The sequence below is a fragment of the Nomascus leucogenys genome, chromosome 2, assembly GCF_006542625.1.
Source record: "Nomascus leucogenys isolate Asia chromosome 2, Asia_NLE_v1, whole genome shotgun sequence".
Lineage (NCBI taxonomy): Eukaryota > Metazoa > Chordata > Mammalia > Primates > Hylobatidae > Nomascus > Nomascus leucogenys.
Genome location: NC_044382.1, coordinates 131,496,363 through 131,511,249, shown reverse-complemented (window position 1 = coordinate 131,511,249; position 14,887 = coordinate 131,496,363). Strand labels below are relative to the sequence as shown.

Genomic DNA, 14,887 nt, shown 5'->3' with positions numbered 1-14,887 from the left:
GGACACAGGAAGACTGTGAGTTTTTTGCACAGGAGGGCTATGTGTCCTGGACTATGAAGAAAGGCAGACTTACAGCTTATCTGCTTTTTCTTTTTACGCTCCCCTGCTCCCACCAGCCTGACTCCTTTTCCCTAACTAGGATTCCACAATTAGTCCTAACACTCAATCTATTTATGAAGTTTCTTGTTTTATTTGCCATATTCTTATTTGCAGATGAAACTGTGAGTTCCTGTTTACTCTGCTTCTAGCCATGGCACAGTAACTATTCTGAACATCTCTGCCTGTTGTAAACAGGTAGAAAGATGGACAAAACATATGAAGCACCTGTTTTTAAGCATCAAATAAAAGGCAGTACGGACTGTGATCCCTTAGAAAAAAACACAAAAGGTGAGTCGCACCTTCATCCAACCTCTCTGGCTAGGAGCAATTTCCTGACCACAGCACAAGGAGGTGAGGCTCAGGCAGAATCAGATCAGAATTTGCAGCTGCTGAAGTAAATGGAATTTGTAGTACACAGTATCAAAAATGAAGGAGTTTTGCAGTGGAGTGGTGGGGTAAGGTGGCAGTAGGGCAGAAGGCTACATGTGTACAAGGGAATAGTCAGAAAAAGCCTAGCAGAAAATAGTTACTACAGTGTTAAATGAAGAATGGAGACACTAGAAGCTGCACAGAACTGAGAGACTCTAAAGTTCCTATTCAGTCATCGTAGAAGAACCTCACTAATATCCCAGGCATTCAGCTCAGACGCCACAAAAACTCTTAAAAGTAAGCACCATACCCAACATAAGGCCTACTCTAAACTGTCCCAACTGAAGTCTAAAACTAAACCTAGATAGGATTCAGAGTAGCTCTGAACACATTAACTGCATTCCAGAACAAAACTCAAGTCTCAAAAAGACAAAAAGCCAGACTCTCAACAACACTGAATTTCCAATATCCATGACACAACTAAAAATTACCAAACATGTAAAGCATCATCAAATGTAACCCATGGTCAAGAAACAAAGCTGTCACAGGAGACGGACCCCAAGATGACCCCGATGTTTGAATTAGAAGACACGACTTTAACACTAGTAAATGGCTGTTAGAGTCCTATTTAACTGGAGAAAAAGCAAGAGGGAGGAAAAAAAATCGAATAATAGCTAAAAACTCCCCAAATTTGGTAAAACACACACACACACTAAATCTAGGCATATCACAGTTAAACTGCTAAAATCCAAAAATTTTAAAAATCTTGAAATCAGAGAGAGAAAAAAATGCACATGACATACAGCGGAACTAACTTCTTATCAAAAACAATGGAGGCCCAAAAGAAAATGGAAGGATATTTTCAAAGCAATGAAAGGGGGAATAAAAACTTTCAACCTAGAATTATTTTTCCCCTCTTTTTGCCACAGGTGTTGATCAATTCGGAATTCTACATCCAGTAATATTATTCTTCAAAACAAGGAGAAAAAAAGCCATTTTTGGATGAAGGGAAGCTGAGAATTAGTTGTCAGCAGACCTGCACAACAAGAAATGCTTTTAAAATAGTCCTTTAAGCTGAAGTAAATCACATAATACCAGATAGAAACTTGAAACTTTAAGAAGAAATCAAGAGCACTGAAACTAGGAAATGCATGAGTATTCATTTCCTTTAAAGATAAATTACTATTAAAGCATAAACAATTTCTTAGTGTCATATATAACAGGTAGAAGTAAAATATATGACAACATAAACGGCAAGGAGGGGGAGTTGTAAATGGAAGGACACTGTTTTAAGATTCCTTCTTGAAAATTATTGAGAGAAGATTTTAAGTCTTCTCACCACACACAAAAAAATGTGAGGTAATGCATATGTTAATTAGCTCTATTTAGCTATTCCACAATGTATACTTATTTCAAAATATCATCTTCTATACAATAAATATATATAACTTTTATTTGTTAAATATATAAATTAAAAAGAAAACAGATGGGGAAAATATTATGTTTGTGAAGAATTATGTGGTTCCATATTAATTCTAGGTAGCCAATGATAAGTTAAAACGCACATTTTAATACCTAGTTCAAACAATAAAAATTAGTTACAATAGGAATAGCTAAAAAACCAGTACAAGAAATAAAATAGAAGACTAAACATTACTTGGTTGAAACAACAGAAGAGAAACAAAAGACATACAAGATAAAATAAAACAAATAGTAAGACAGTGGACTTTAAAACATACATAAAATGAAATAGACCAGATTTTCCCCCAAAAATAAAAAAATTGTCAGACTACATAAAAAAGCAAGACTCAACTACAAACTGTTTACAAGAAACTATTTTAAATACAAAGACACAGCAGTGGCTCACAACTGTAATCCCAGCACTTTGGGCGGCACAGGTAGGTGATTCGCTTGAGCTCAGGAGTTCAAAACCAGCCTGGGAAACATGGTGAGAGCCCGTCTCTACCAAAAATACAAAAATAATAAGCTGGGAGTGGTGGCGCACACCTGTAGTCCCAGCTACTTGGGAGGCTGAGGTGGGAGAATGGCTTGAACCTGGGAGGCAGAGGTTGCAGTGAGCCGAGATTGTGCCACTGCACTCCAGTCTGGGCAGCAGAATGAGACCCTGTCTCAAAATAAATAAACAAACAAATACAAATATACAGATAGACTGAAAGTTAAATAATAGAAAGAGATATACTGTGTAAATAGCACATGTAAGAAGCTTGCAAGGCTATAATATTATCATACAAACTGGACATCAAAACAAAGGATTATCTCCAAATTTACAGAGGTGCATTTCATAATGATAAAAATATCAATTCAACAGAAAGACATAAAAACTATAAATGTGAATGAGCAAAATGAGGCAAAAAACTAAAAAGAAAAAAGGCAATCATTTTTAAAAATTTTTTAATAGCATGATTTCAGTAATCAACAAGGTATAGGACAAAATATCAGTATGTGTACGGCAGATCTAGATAATACCATCAACTACCTTGAGCTAACTGCCATGTATAAAATACCGCAAAATAAAATTCCCTTTCAATGCTCACCAAGAAAGATCATATGCTGTGCTATAATTTAAATCTCAAGTAACTAAAATATTACAGAGTATATTTGGTCAAAATAGAATTAAATTAGAAATCACCAGACTTGGTGGCTCATGCCTGTAATTCCAGCACTTTGGGAGGCCAAGGTGGGTATCTATCACTTGAGGTCAGAAGTTTGAGACCAGCCTAGCCAACATGGTTAAACCCCATCTCTACTAAAAATACAAAAATTAGCCAGACATGGTGGTGCATGCCTGTAGTCCCAGCTACTCGGGAGGCTGAGGCAGCAAAACCGATTGAACCTGGGAGGCGGAGGTTGCAATGAGCAAAGATCAGGTCATTGCACTGCAGCCTGGGCGACAGAACGAGACACTGTCTCAAAAAAACAAAAAATAAAAAATAATTAAATTAGAAATCGATAGCTGTATAGCATCTAGAAGAGTCCCAAAATTTGAAAATTAAGCACACATTTAAATAATTCATGAGTTGAAAAAAAAAATCCAAGAGAAATTAGAAAAAAATCTAATTTGCAATTCTAATACTTAGCAGAAAACTAAAAGCTTTAAATGCCTATATTAGAGAAGAACTTTTTAATCGGTGATCTGGACCTTCTTCTTAAAATAGCTAGGGAAAAGAGCAAATCAGACAAGAGTTGAGGAAGTACTTCAACAGAGTTATTACTAATATAGACTTATAGGAAAATATAGTCTTAATGAGCAAAAACAGGAATTCTCAGCTGATAAACGGAAAAATACCAAAACAAAGAGAAAAAAAAAAGAGACCCTCGAATAAAAACGGTCATATCTGAAATGAAAAACTTCACTAGACACACTCAATGGCAAACTGGATAAAGCAGAAGAAAGTGTCAATAATTTCCAAAGAAACTATCCAGAGAGGAAAATCAACAAAACAGAAAATACACCACAATAGAAAAAATAAAGACAAAAACTGATTCTTTGAAAAAGGTCAACAAAATTTCTAACTCTTAGCAAAAATGATCAAGAACAAAACAGAATATACAAATTACCAATGAGAACAATGAAAGAAGGGATATCAAAATGATCCTACAAATACTAAAGGACAAAGGACTATGAGTAACTTTAGGCCAATAAATTTAATACAGATGAAATGGACAAATCCCTTGAAAAGTGTAACACAGGGACACAAGGTGAAACAAAATATCAAAAGTTCCATATCTATTTTTAAAACTTAATCTATTAAAAAAAGTATTCCCATAAAGATGATTTCACTGGCAAATTTTATCAAATATTAGGAAAAAGTAATACTGTTCTAAAGCTCTTTCAGGACACAGGAATAATCAATTTACTTTGTGAGATCAGCACAATCCTAATACAAAAGCCTGACAAAAACAATTCCAGCAAAGAAAATTAAACCTGCATTTCTCGTGAGCATAGATACAAAAATTCTTCACAACATAAGCAAATATGTAGAAAGTTTAACAAATAATAATCAAACAGTTTAATACTAGAAATGTACCACTGACTTAACATTTGAAATCGATGTACCACCAAACTAACAGAAAAAAGAAAACCCACAGGGATAATCTTTTTTTTTTTTTTTTTTTTTTTTTTTTTTAATCTGCTCTTTCACCCAGGCTGGAGTGCATTAACACAATCACAGCTCACTGCAGCCTCGACTTGCTCAGGCTCTGGTGATTTTCCCACTCCAGCCTCCTCAGTAGCTGAGACCACAGACACACACCACCACACTCAGCTAATTATTTTTTTGTACAGACAAGGTTTTGCCATGTTGCCCAGGCTGGTCTCAAACCCCTAGGCTCAAGCAATATACCCGCCTCAGCCTCTCAAAGTGCTGGCATTACAGCCCAGTGGGATCATTTCTACAGATAAGAGATTACGTTTGACAAAATTCAACCCACAACCAGGCGTCGTGGCTCATGCCTATAACTCCAGCACTTTGGAAGGCAAAGCCTGGAGGATTGTTTGAGGCCAGGCCAGGCTGACAAACAAAGCAAAACCCTGTCTCTACAAAAATGCATTTTTAAAAAATAATAATTTGAAATGGATCATAGACCTAAATACAAATACCAGAACCATAAAGAGGGGTGTCTTTGCTATCTTAAGGTAAGTAAAAATTTCTTAGAAGACGCTAAAATCACTAATCATTAAAAACCTTAATAGAGTCATCAAAATTAATCATTTCTCATCAAATGATAGCTTTAAAAAACAAATACAAACACTTCAGAATGGGCTAAATTATTTTATATGAGTGTGTATAAATACATTGCAACTGAACAATAAGAAAAACAATTTTTTAAAAAATTATTATACTTTAAGTTCTGGGATACATGTGCAGAACGTGCAAGTTTGTTACACAGGTATACATGCGCCATGGTGGTATGTTGCACCCATCAAACCGTAATCTACATTAGGTATTTCTCCTAATGCCATCCCTCTCCTAGCCCCCAACTCCCCGACAGGCCCCGGTGTGTGATATTCCCCTCCCTGTGTCCATGTGTTCTCACTGAACAACTCTATCTTTTTTAAATATAGAAACGATGTGAACAGACTCTTTTCACAAAGAATACATACAAATTGCCACAAAACATATGAAGCACTGCTCAATATCATTACTTGTCATGCAAATATAAATTAAAACCATAATGAAATACCATTTCACAGCCACTAAAATAGCTAACATTTAAAAGACTGACAACATCAACTGTTGGTAAGAACGAAGAACTGGAACTCTCATAAAAGTGCTGGTGGGAGTAAAAAATAGTATGACTTTGGAAAAAAGGTTGACAGTTTCTTATAAAGTAAAATATACACCTATCCTATGACCTAGCAATGCCACTCTTAGATGTTTACCCAAGGAAATAAAAATGTATGTTTATAAAAAGACTTGCACACTAATGTTTACAGCAGCCTCACTTATAGTAATAGTCAAAAATTGGAAACAATACAAATGTGCATTAACAGAAGAATAAGCAAATTGGTATAGTCATATAATGGATGACTACTCAGCATTAAAAAGGAACGAACTGCTGATACATGCAACAATATGGTGAATTTCTCTGATATTAGACTGAGTAAAAGAAGTCAGGCATAAACAATTACCCATTACGTGATTCTAGTTATATTTAGCTCTAGAATCAGCAAAACTAAGCTGTGGTGATAGAAATCCTATCAGCGGTTAAGTAGGGTGGTAGGAAATTTGACTGTAAAATGTCATGAGGAAACTTTCTGGAGGAAAGAAATGTTCTATGTCTTAATTGGGAGGAAATTACATGGATATATATATTTGCCAAAATTCATCAAACTATATTTAAAATCTATGCATTGTATCTAAATTGCGTCTCAAAATATGATTTTTTAAAACTGCCCCCATACACACACAAAAAACTGCGTGTTTCATCTCAACATGTATGTTTTCCCCAGTATACCATTACTACAAAACTTACCTTAAAATGCTACTTTTGTTTTTGTACAAATCTATGGGGTACATGTACAATTTTGTTACATACATAGATTGCAGATGGTCAACCTCAGGGCTTCTACCATCACCCAAAACATGTACATTGTACCCACTAATTAGTTTCTCATCATTCTACTCCCTCCCACCCCCTCACCCTTCCAAGTCTCCACTGTCTATCATTCCACTCTCTAAGTCCATGTATAAACATTTTTAGTACCCACTTGTAAGTGAGAACATGTGATATCTGACTTTCTGTTCCTAGCTTAAGATAAGGACCTCCAGTTCCATCCATGTTGCTGCAAAAGACATGATTCATTCTTTTTTACAGCTGAATAGTATTCTATTATGTATATATACTACATTTTATTTACACATTCATCCTTTGATGGGCACTTAGGTTGATTCTATATCTTTGCTATTGTGAACAGTGCTGCCATAAACGTATGAGTGCAAGCATCTTTTTGATATGTTTATTTCTCTTCCTTTGAGTAGATACCCAGTAATGAGATTGCTGGATCCAGTGGTAGTTCTATTTTCAGTTATTTGAGAAGTCTTCATACTGTTTTCCATATAGCTTGTACTAATTTACATTCCCACCAACAGTGTATAGGAGTTCCCTTTTCTCTGTATCCTCGCCGACATCTGTGATTTTTTTGTCTTTTTAGTAACAGTCATTATGATTGAAGAAAGATGATATCTCATTGTGGTTTTAATTTGCATTTCCCTGATGATTTGTGATGCTGAATATTTTTTCATATGCCATTGGCCATGTGTATATCTTCTTTTGAAAAATGTCTATTCATGTCCTTTGCCCACTAATAGGATTATTTCTTCTTTTTAATGCCACTTTTTTAACTTAATGAACTTAATATTTTATTTTAGAAGTTTTATTTGACATATAATTGTACATATTTATGGGGTACATCGTGATGTTTCAATACACATACTATATAGTGATCACATCAGAGTAATTAGCATAGGCATCATCTCAAACATTTATGATTTATTTGTGTTGGGAACATTCAATATACTCCTTCTAGCTATTTGTAACTATGCATTACTGTTAACTATAGTCCCCCTACAGTCGTATGGAAAACTAGAACTAATTCCTCCTATCTAGCTTTAAGAAGGTTTTTTTAAAAAAAAAAAAAAAAAAAAAAAAAAAAAAAAAAAAAAGCCCTTCATATTTTTTCAATTTAGAAGGAAATAATTTTCTTTTGGCAAATTTTCATGTTATTTTAAATATATAGCTTTTCATTTAGGTAATCAAATATCAAAAAAAGTATGCTACATGTAATAAGAATTCCAATATTACAATGAAGTAAAAATATACCTTGGGATATCCATACCCCTTGTCTTCCACCCCACCTGCACTTGTCAGAGAGAATCATTATAATCTTTTCATTCAATGTGTATGCTCCAAAGCTTTTAATGCTTGTGCATGCATATAAATACTTATGTATAGAAATATGTGTAGGTGGGTTGGTACATTTTACATAAGAGGTCCATATGAAGCCTCTGGAAAACCAAAACTGTTCCACAATAAAAGCATTTAAAAGCACATAAAGGACTTCTGCCTTTTCCCTTTCCTATTCCTCCCACATGAACCCTAGAGGAGCAAGGGGCAGCTAATGAATGGGAGAATGGAAGAAAGAAGAGAGGCTCCAGAGTCAAGTGCCAAGTCTGAAACTAGGAGGGAGAGAGAGGCAGAAAGAAGTGATAAGTCAGCTTAAAATTGAACATCAAAATTTGAACAGGTCATTTTGATATTTGAAAAGTGATCCATTGAGAAAACAGAACTATTCTTATAAAGATACATGACAAGAAATCAGTGAAAATGGACTAGGATATCATTCATGATTCGGGAAGTGAAAATAATAAAAGATGTAGATGACAACAGTGGTTAGGGAGAAACTAAGCCATTTCCTGTTTTATTCCATCTAGTTTAGTACATTCAGGCAACTGTTCATAAACTTGTAATAATGTTTTTTTTCACTGTTCAAAAATACTTTCAACAAATTAGAATTTTAATTAAAATATTTTCTTAGTAAGAGTCTTAGTATGTTATAGTATTTTCCCTATCATAGCACCTATCAAGCAGTTATTAGAATGGCCTGCATGTTTGTCTATACCAGGAGTCATGAAACTACAGCCTGCAAGCTATTTGCCTATTTTTATAGAACCTTGGACCTACGAATAGTCTTTACATTTTTACATAGTTGGGGGCGGGGGATTATAAGAAGAATAACATTTTATAACATGTGACAATGATAAGAAATCCAAGTTTCGTCTTCATAAATAAAATGGTATAGGAATCCATGCTAATTGGTTTACATGTTGTTATGGATGCTTTTGTGCTACAAGAGCAGAGTTGAACAGTTGTGACAGAGACCATATGTGGTGCTCTTATCACTTCACACTGCTGCTCAGAGAATCATAGCAGTGGCACAGTTATAACTTGACAGTAGTGCCACACACATAACCTACCCCTACATCGTACTTATTTTTTATTACCAATGCATATGATCATGTCAAAACCAATAGAGAAAGTGGACTTGCACGGTCGTGCTTTTAAAGCCCAGTGGAGTGTTATTTGTTCTCAAATTAGATGAGAGAGCATTGCGTTTATTATACAATGGCACTATGCTGAACAACACAACACACTTGGACATGACCAAATGTATTAGTTTTCTATTACTGTGTTATAACTTATTAAAATCTTAGAGGTTTAAAACAACACAAACTTATTTTCTCGCAGTCTCTGTGGATCAAAGCCTGGGCACAGCTTAGCTAAGTGATCTGCTCAGGCTGTATTCAAGGTATTGGCGGTTCAAGTGGGGAAAAAAATCCTCTTCCAAGCTCCTTCAGACTGTGGGCAGAATTCATATGCTTGCAGTGTATAACTGAGAACCCCAGCTTTTTGCTGGCCGTCAGATGGAGGCCACCCTCAGTTTCTAGAGGTTGCCTAGAGTTTCTAGAAGCTACCTATAGTTTGCCATGTGGGCTTCTCCAAAATGCCTGCTTATTTCTTCAAGCCCTCAAGAAAAATCTCTAGCTCTGATTTTCTAAGATTGAGTATTATATAAGGTAGCATAACCTTCTCTTATACCTAAGTCCCAAGCTTTGTATCCTGCTCCAACACACCAATTCTACCAGGTCTTGGCATCCTTGATAGCTGCTTCTAGACCTCTTTAATGCTGCTTGCTAGGCTAAGTACTATTATAAAGAACATAGAATTAAACAAAAGTAGTCCTGGAATCCCATTTAGCTCCTGTGTAGTCGTACAGCATTGAGCAAGACAATCTGTCTAAGCTCATTTTAATAATTATAAAATAGAAGGATGAGACTTGGAAATTTCTAAGGGGATTCTTATATTATATGCAGTTTTATAATTGCCTGTTGTATTTGATGACAAGGGCTCTAGTATATGTAACTTTATGTCCCTGAACCTAGCACACTGCCTGACACCTAGGACAGTTAATACATACTGTAGATGAATAAATGAGTTATTTCTATCTCTAAACATTTCTAGTCAATAAGCCCCATCCGTGCACAGGATCCCAAGAACTTTATGAAGAAAAAAAACAGCTGAGAAAACAGAACAGCAAAAGAAACCTAAAGCATTTACCCAGAAATATTAGCCTAGTCCCTCAATCACAAATATAAACTGACAATCAAGCACCACTAGATACATCAGGAAAGCTAACAATATGAAAAACACCCTCTTCCAAAACAAATAAAAAAAGGAAAAAAACCTCTGGGGAAAGCAGATCATATGAAGAACAGAAGAGAACTTTAAAAATAGCAGCAAAAATTGAAACAATTAGCCCCTAAGGGCTTTCGAGAAGTATAATAACACATAAATATAATAAGAAAATAATGCTGCATTAAATGGAATAAACAAAAACAAAGGAGGGGAATAATCCTAATATTTAAAACCAAAATGTAAAGACATTAAAAAATAAAGAAAAAAAGACAGAAACAATCCAATACCTCCAACTTCCAACTAATAATAAAAATCAATAGGGAGGACAGAGAAAATTAAGAAAAAGAAATCATAAAAGAAAATTTTCCTAAACTGGGGCCAAAAGGGACCTCAGAATGTTAAGAAGGAAAGAAAAGCAACTCTATCATACTACTTGATTCAAAAGCTTGTCATAATACTGTACGATAGATAACGGATTTTCAACTTTTAAATTCAATCTTAGCAAAAAGAAAAAATGCAAGATAAAAGTCACGCAAAAATATAAATTTAACCAACCTTGACAGTGTTAAAATAATACTACAATTGAAACTGACAGACGCTCAGCTGTTAATGGGGAATAGGTAAGGTAAAAGGAAGGACGGGGCAAGAATATCCGCATCCTGCAAAGTACAGAGTTAAGAGATAACCTAAAAATTTACTAGAACAAGAAATAGAGAACATTATTTAAAATGTCAACGGTAAGTAATAGGTGAAGTAAACTTAATAACTACCCAAACATTTAAAGACAGAAGGGAAAGTGCGAGTATGTGAGCTAAAATTTCATTCTTAGTGGAGAATTAAAAGATAATACAAAAATCTGACATAGTATCAAAGAGAAAAGTGTATACTTATTATTTAGAATTCATAAAAGTAACCACCTGAAGCATTTAAAACTGAAATAACTAAATCTGGTTCTATCTACTGAAAAATTAAAAGACTAGAAATAAAGGGCAAGAGACTATTGCTTATATTTCTTTTCCATATATGAGCATTAATTGAATAGACCTATTAATTCTACTATCAACAAATGAGTAACTTGCATCCTAAAGATAACTAAAAAACACTGTCAAATTTGAGAAGAACATTTCAAAAAATTTAACAGTACAAAGTATTAAGTGCCTCTACAAATCAGTTTTTGTTTTTGTTTGCTTACTTTTAATGAAAACAGACTCCATCAATAACAGTGGAGACAGCTGTGGAGTTCTTAACCTGAAATCCATAGACTTCCTGAGAATTTTCTAAAGAGAAAATCCATAGTTTTCAACAGGTTTGATATCAAAAGATTATGTGATCTTAAAAAAAAGTTAAGAACCACTGAAAAGAATACTGTTATTTTCTCACTGAACTGCTTTATAAATATATTCTTAGAAGCAATCTATCCTAAAAACTTAAGTAATATCAGCACTTTAAAAGCCAACGTTGTTATAAAAAATTATTTAGGGCAATTTGTAATACATGCACTACAAAAAAGATGAAGAAAAGATTTACATCAAGAAATCAGCAGAGAAGTAAAATGATCATAGAAATAAAACTATGTAATACTAATATACCATGAGTTTCAGTACCCATTCAAAGCAAATGTATTTTTGCACTTTCTAGTACTCAGGCAAAAACAAAAATATGATTAGAAATAGAATTAGCTACAAAATTCAGAGTGTACATTAAAATTATACCAGTTGCTAAAAATACCTTAATATTATACCAGTTGCTAAAAATACCTAAATATTCTTAAAAATTAAGAATAATCTTAATATTGTATTATACCTGCAGATGCAGTCAATGGTAAAAACTGAAAATTTCCCTCACAGAAGCTTTAGATTCAAAAATTACAGGAAGAGAATGGAAAAATGCATCTTGAAAACTTAAAAATTAGGCACCCATTAAAATAAAAACTACTGAGAGAAGGTTCACAGAAATAACCCCTGCTTACAATTTTTTGTAACATAGTTACTTATACTGCTTTACATTTTTATTTTTACGAGATATTGCCTCTTTAACTGAAACCTTAATCCATCTACTACTAAAAATGGCATACATTTAATGTAGCATAAAGCTACATGTGTGAATAAATGGTAATAAAATATTTACAACTTCAAGTCTAATTATTCTCAGTTTACTAACTTATTGAAATATCTACATTCAAAAGGAATTCTTCAAAAGAATGCTTTTAAAAATTATCTTTCAGAATGAGTGACTATAATTTGCTTTCACAATTACAATTTTGATATAGTAATATCTACTAATAAAGATAAAAATGAGCTGCTAAATACAGAAAACATTAGACATAATCTGATTATATGAATAGAAATGTCGGCCACTAGCATACTTCTAATTTGATAACCACTGATGAATCTACAAAACACAGAACAGAAAATCAGATTCTCTAATCTGCATGGCCCAATAATTTAGGACTTGACAAAGCCAACTGACCTCCTTAAGACTGCAAACTAGATAAAACGGAGGAAGTAGTCTGAGAACATATCGGTATTAAGTATTGAAAGTTCCTATAGGTATATTTTCATGTTTAGCATGTTATTCAATATTGTCTACAAGTATAAATTTACAACAAATGGAAATTTAAAAATCAAAATTTCTACTCAAATGTTGTCATAGCATTGACTTCCCACTGCTTTGTTATCTCAAATGAAAACCTCCGAATTTAGTACATGAAATGACTCAATCAGTGTTTCAAATGCTTTATTCAGTCTCAATAAAAATTATATTACAATACATGTCTTCAGGCTTCTCCAAAATTTAAATCAGTAAAGATATTTGTGATGTGATGGCTAGCTGTTACATCACATGCTTCTATTAGCAGCAAGTGTCCCAGTTACTGGTTTCTGGCATTAGCTCAACTGTGGTTGTCTAAGAAAAGAATAAACACTTATTTTTAAAAGCTAAATCATTAACTGTAATGTCAAAAATGGAGATCAATTTCTATAATTACATACTACAGAAACTTTTTTTATCCCAGAAAGATTTAGTAACTATCATCTACAACACTTTATAGTTTTGAAACTTGATTCAGTGATGTCTTTGTACATTCCTATTAAGACCCAGGAATTTCTAGCTTTTAAAAATTATCACCCAGTTTTGTTTGAACAATGTTCTCCGAACTGTGGATCAGGGCCCATTAGTGGGCCATTTAATCAATTTAATGGGTCTCAGACAACAGTTTTTTTAATAAAATAGTACCAAACAGGAAAGAAAATGGAGTATACATATGTAATGAGGATAAATCATGTTTAACAAGATTTGTAGGCTTTAAATGAATGTACATGTATCACTGGGTCAGTAATCAAAAAGTATTTCTACAGTTTAAAAGCTACTATATTATGGCACAGAAGTATCATCAAAACATACTATATTATAATCAGTTACAATTAAATCAATTATTAAATGAGAAACCTTATTAAAATCTAAATTTCCTAGGTATAAATATTACTGGAAGTCTAATTAAATTAAGTCTAATTATTCAGCTCTCACTGTTCTCCAGTAACTACAATATGACCATTTCATAGGTCCTCAAAATGTCTTTTTATGCCTTCTATTCTCAATTTCACAAGTGAATTTACACTCCCATTTGTAATACCCTTTATCATAGCCCATATGTCTCAATAGTTGGAAGGGGAGGAAATATTTATGATTTTTTTTTTTGAGACAGGGTCTCACTTTGTCACCCAGGCTGGAGTGCAGTGGCCCGAACACATCTTAAAATAGCTGGGACTACAGGAGCATGCCACTACACCAGGCTAATTTTTGTATTTTTTGTAGAGACAGGGTTTTGCCATGTTGCCCAGGCTGGTCTCAAACTTCTGAGCTCATGCAATCTGCCTGCCTTGGTCTCCCAAAGTGCTCATATAAGTATGAGCCACCACACCCAGCAGAAATATCTAATTTGAAAATGCACACCCTCCTAAGCATTTATTATACATAAACCCAGAAAAGCAAAGAGCACCTTCATCTTTAAGAATGACAGGAATCAAAACTCAAGCCGAGGTCATGCTAAATTTATATTACGGAAATATTCACCATACCAACCTCCGTGAGCAGGTCATCTTACTATCTATAATCAGAAATTTCACTGCAAACCCTAATCCTAACAATGCTATAAAATTTAAACTGCAAGCCATCAAGGAAATTTTGGGATGCTTATTTTCATTCAACAAATATTTACTGAGTACTTACCATGCACCAGACACAGGTACAGGTCTAGGTGCTAGAAATACAGTGATGAACTCGCCCCCAAAAAGATCTCATCAGGACTCTTAATGATCTATCTACTTCCATTACCCACAACTTTCTGTAGCACATTTTTAATACTGATATAAAAGAATGTTCTTTCATCTCAGGAAAACCAAAAAACAGCTGATTTATTAGCAGTTATGTTTTATAGTCACTGCAAATACTGAACCACTGCTTCCAGGATAAATACAGAGTTATGTTCCGCCAGCCTCTGGTCACAAGATTTTCATCAACCAATCAATACATAGCTTTGTTTTTTGTATGTTTCTCTTTCAAGACACCTTATTTAATATACATCTCTGATTCATTAACATTGCACTAATAGCCAACAGCATTATACTCATGCCTGAACTCAGCTTATTTAACACATGAATTTTTTCCATAAGGCTTATCACACCTCTCTTGCACTTAGGACCAC

The 14,887-nt window shown here is 34.0% G+C and overlaps 1 protein-coding gene across 5 annotated transcripts in view; it reads right to left on the bottom strand.

Moving 5' to 3' along the window:
* The window catches only part of CSNK1G3 (casein kinase 1 gamma 3), a 104,673-nt gene that overhangs the window by 72,846 nt on the left and 16,940 nt on the right, over window positions 1-14,887 (bottom strand). The window lies entirely within an intron of this gene.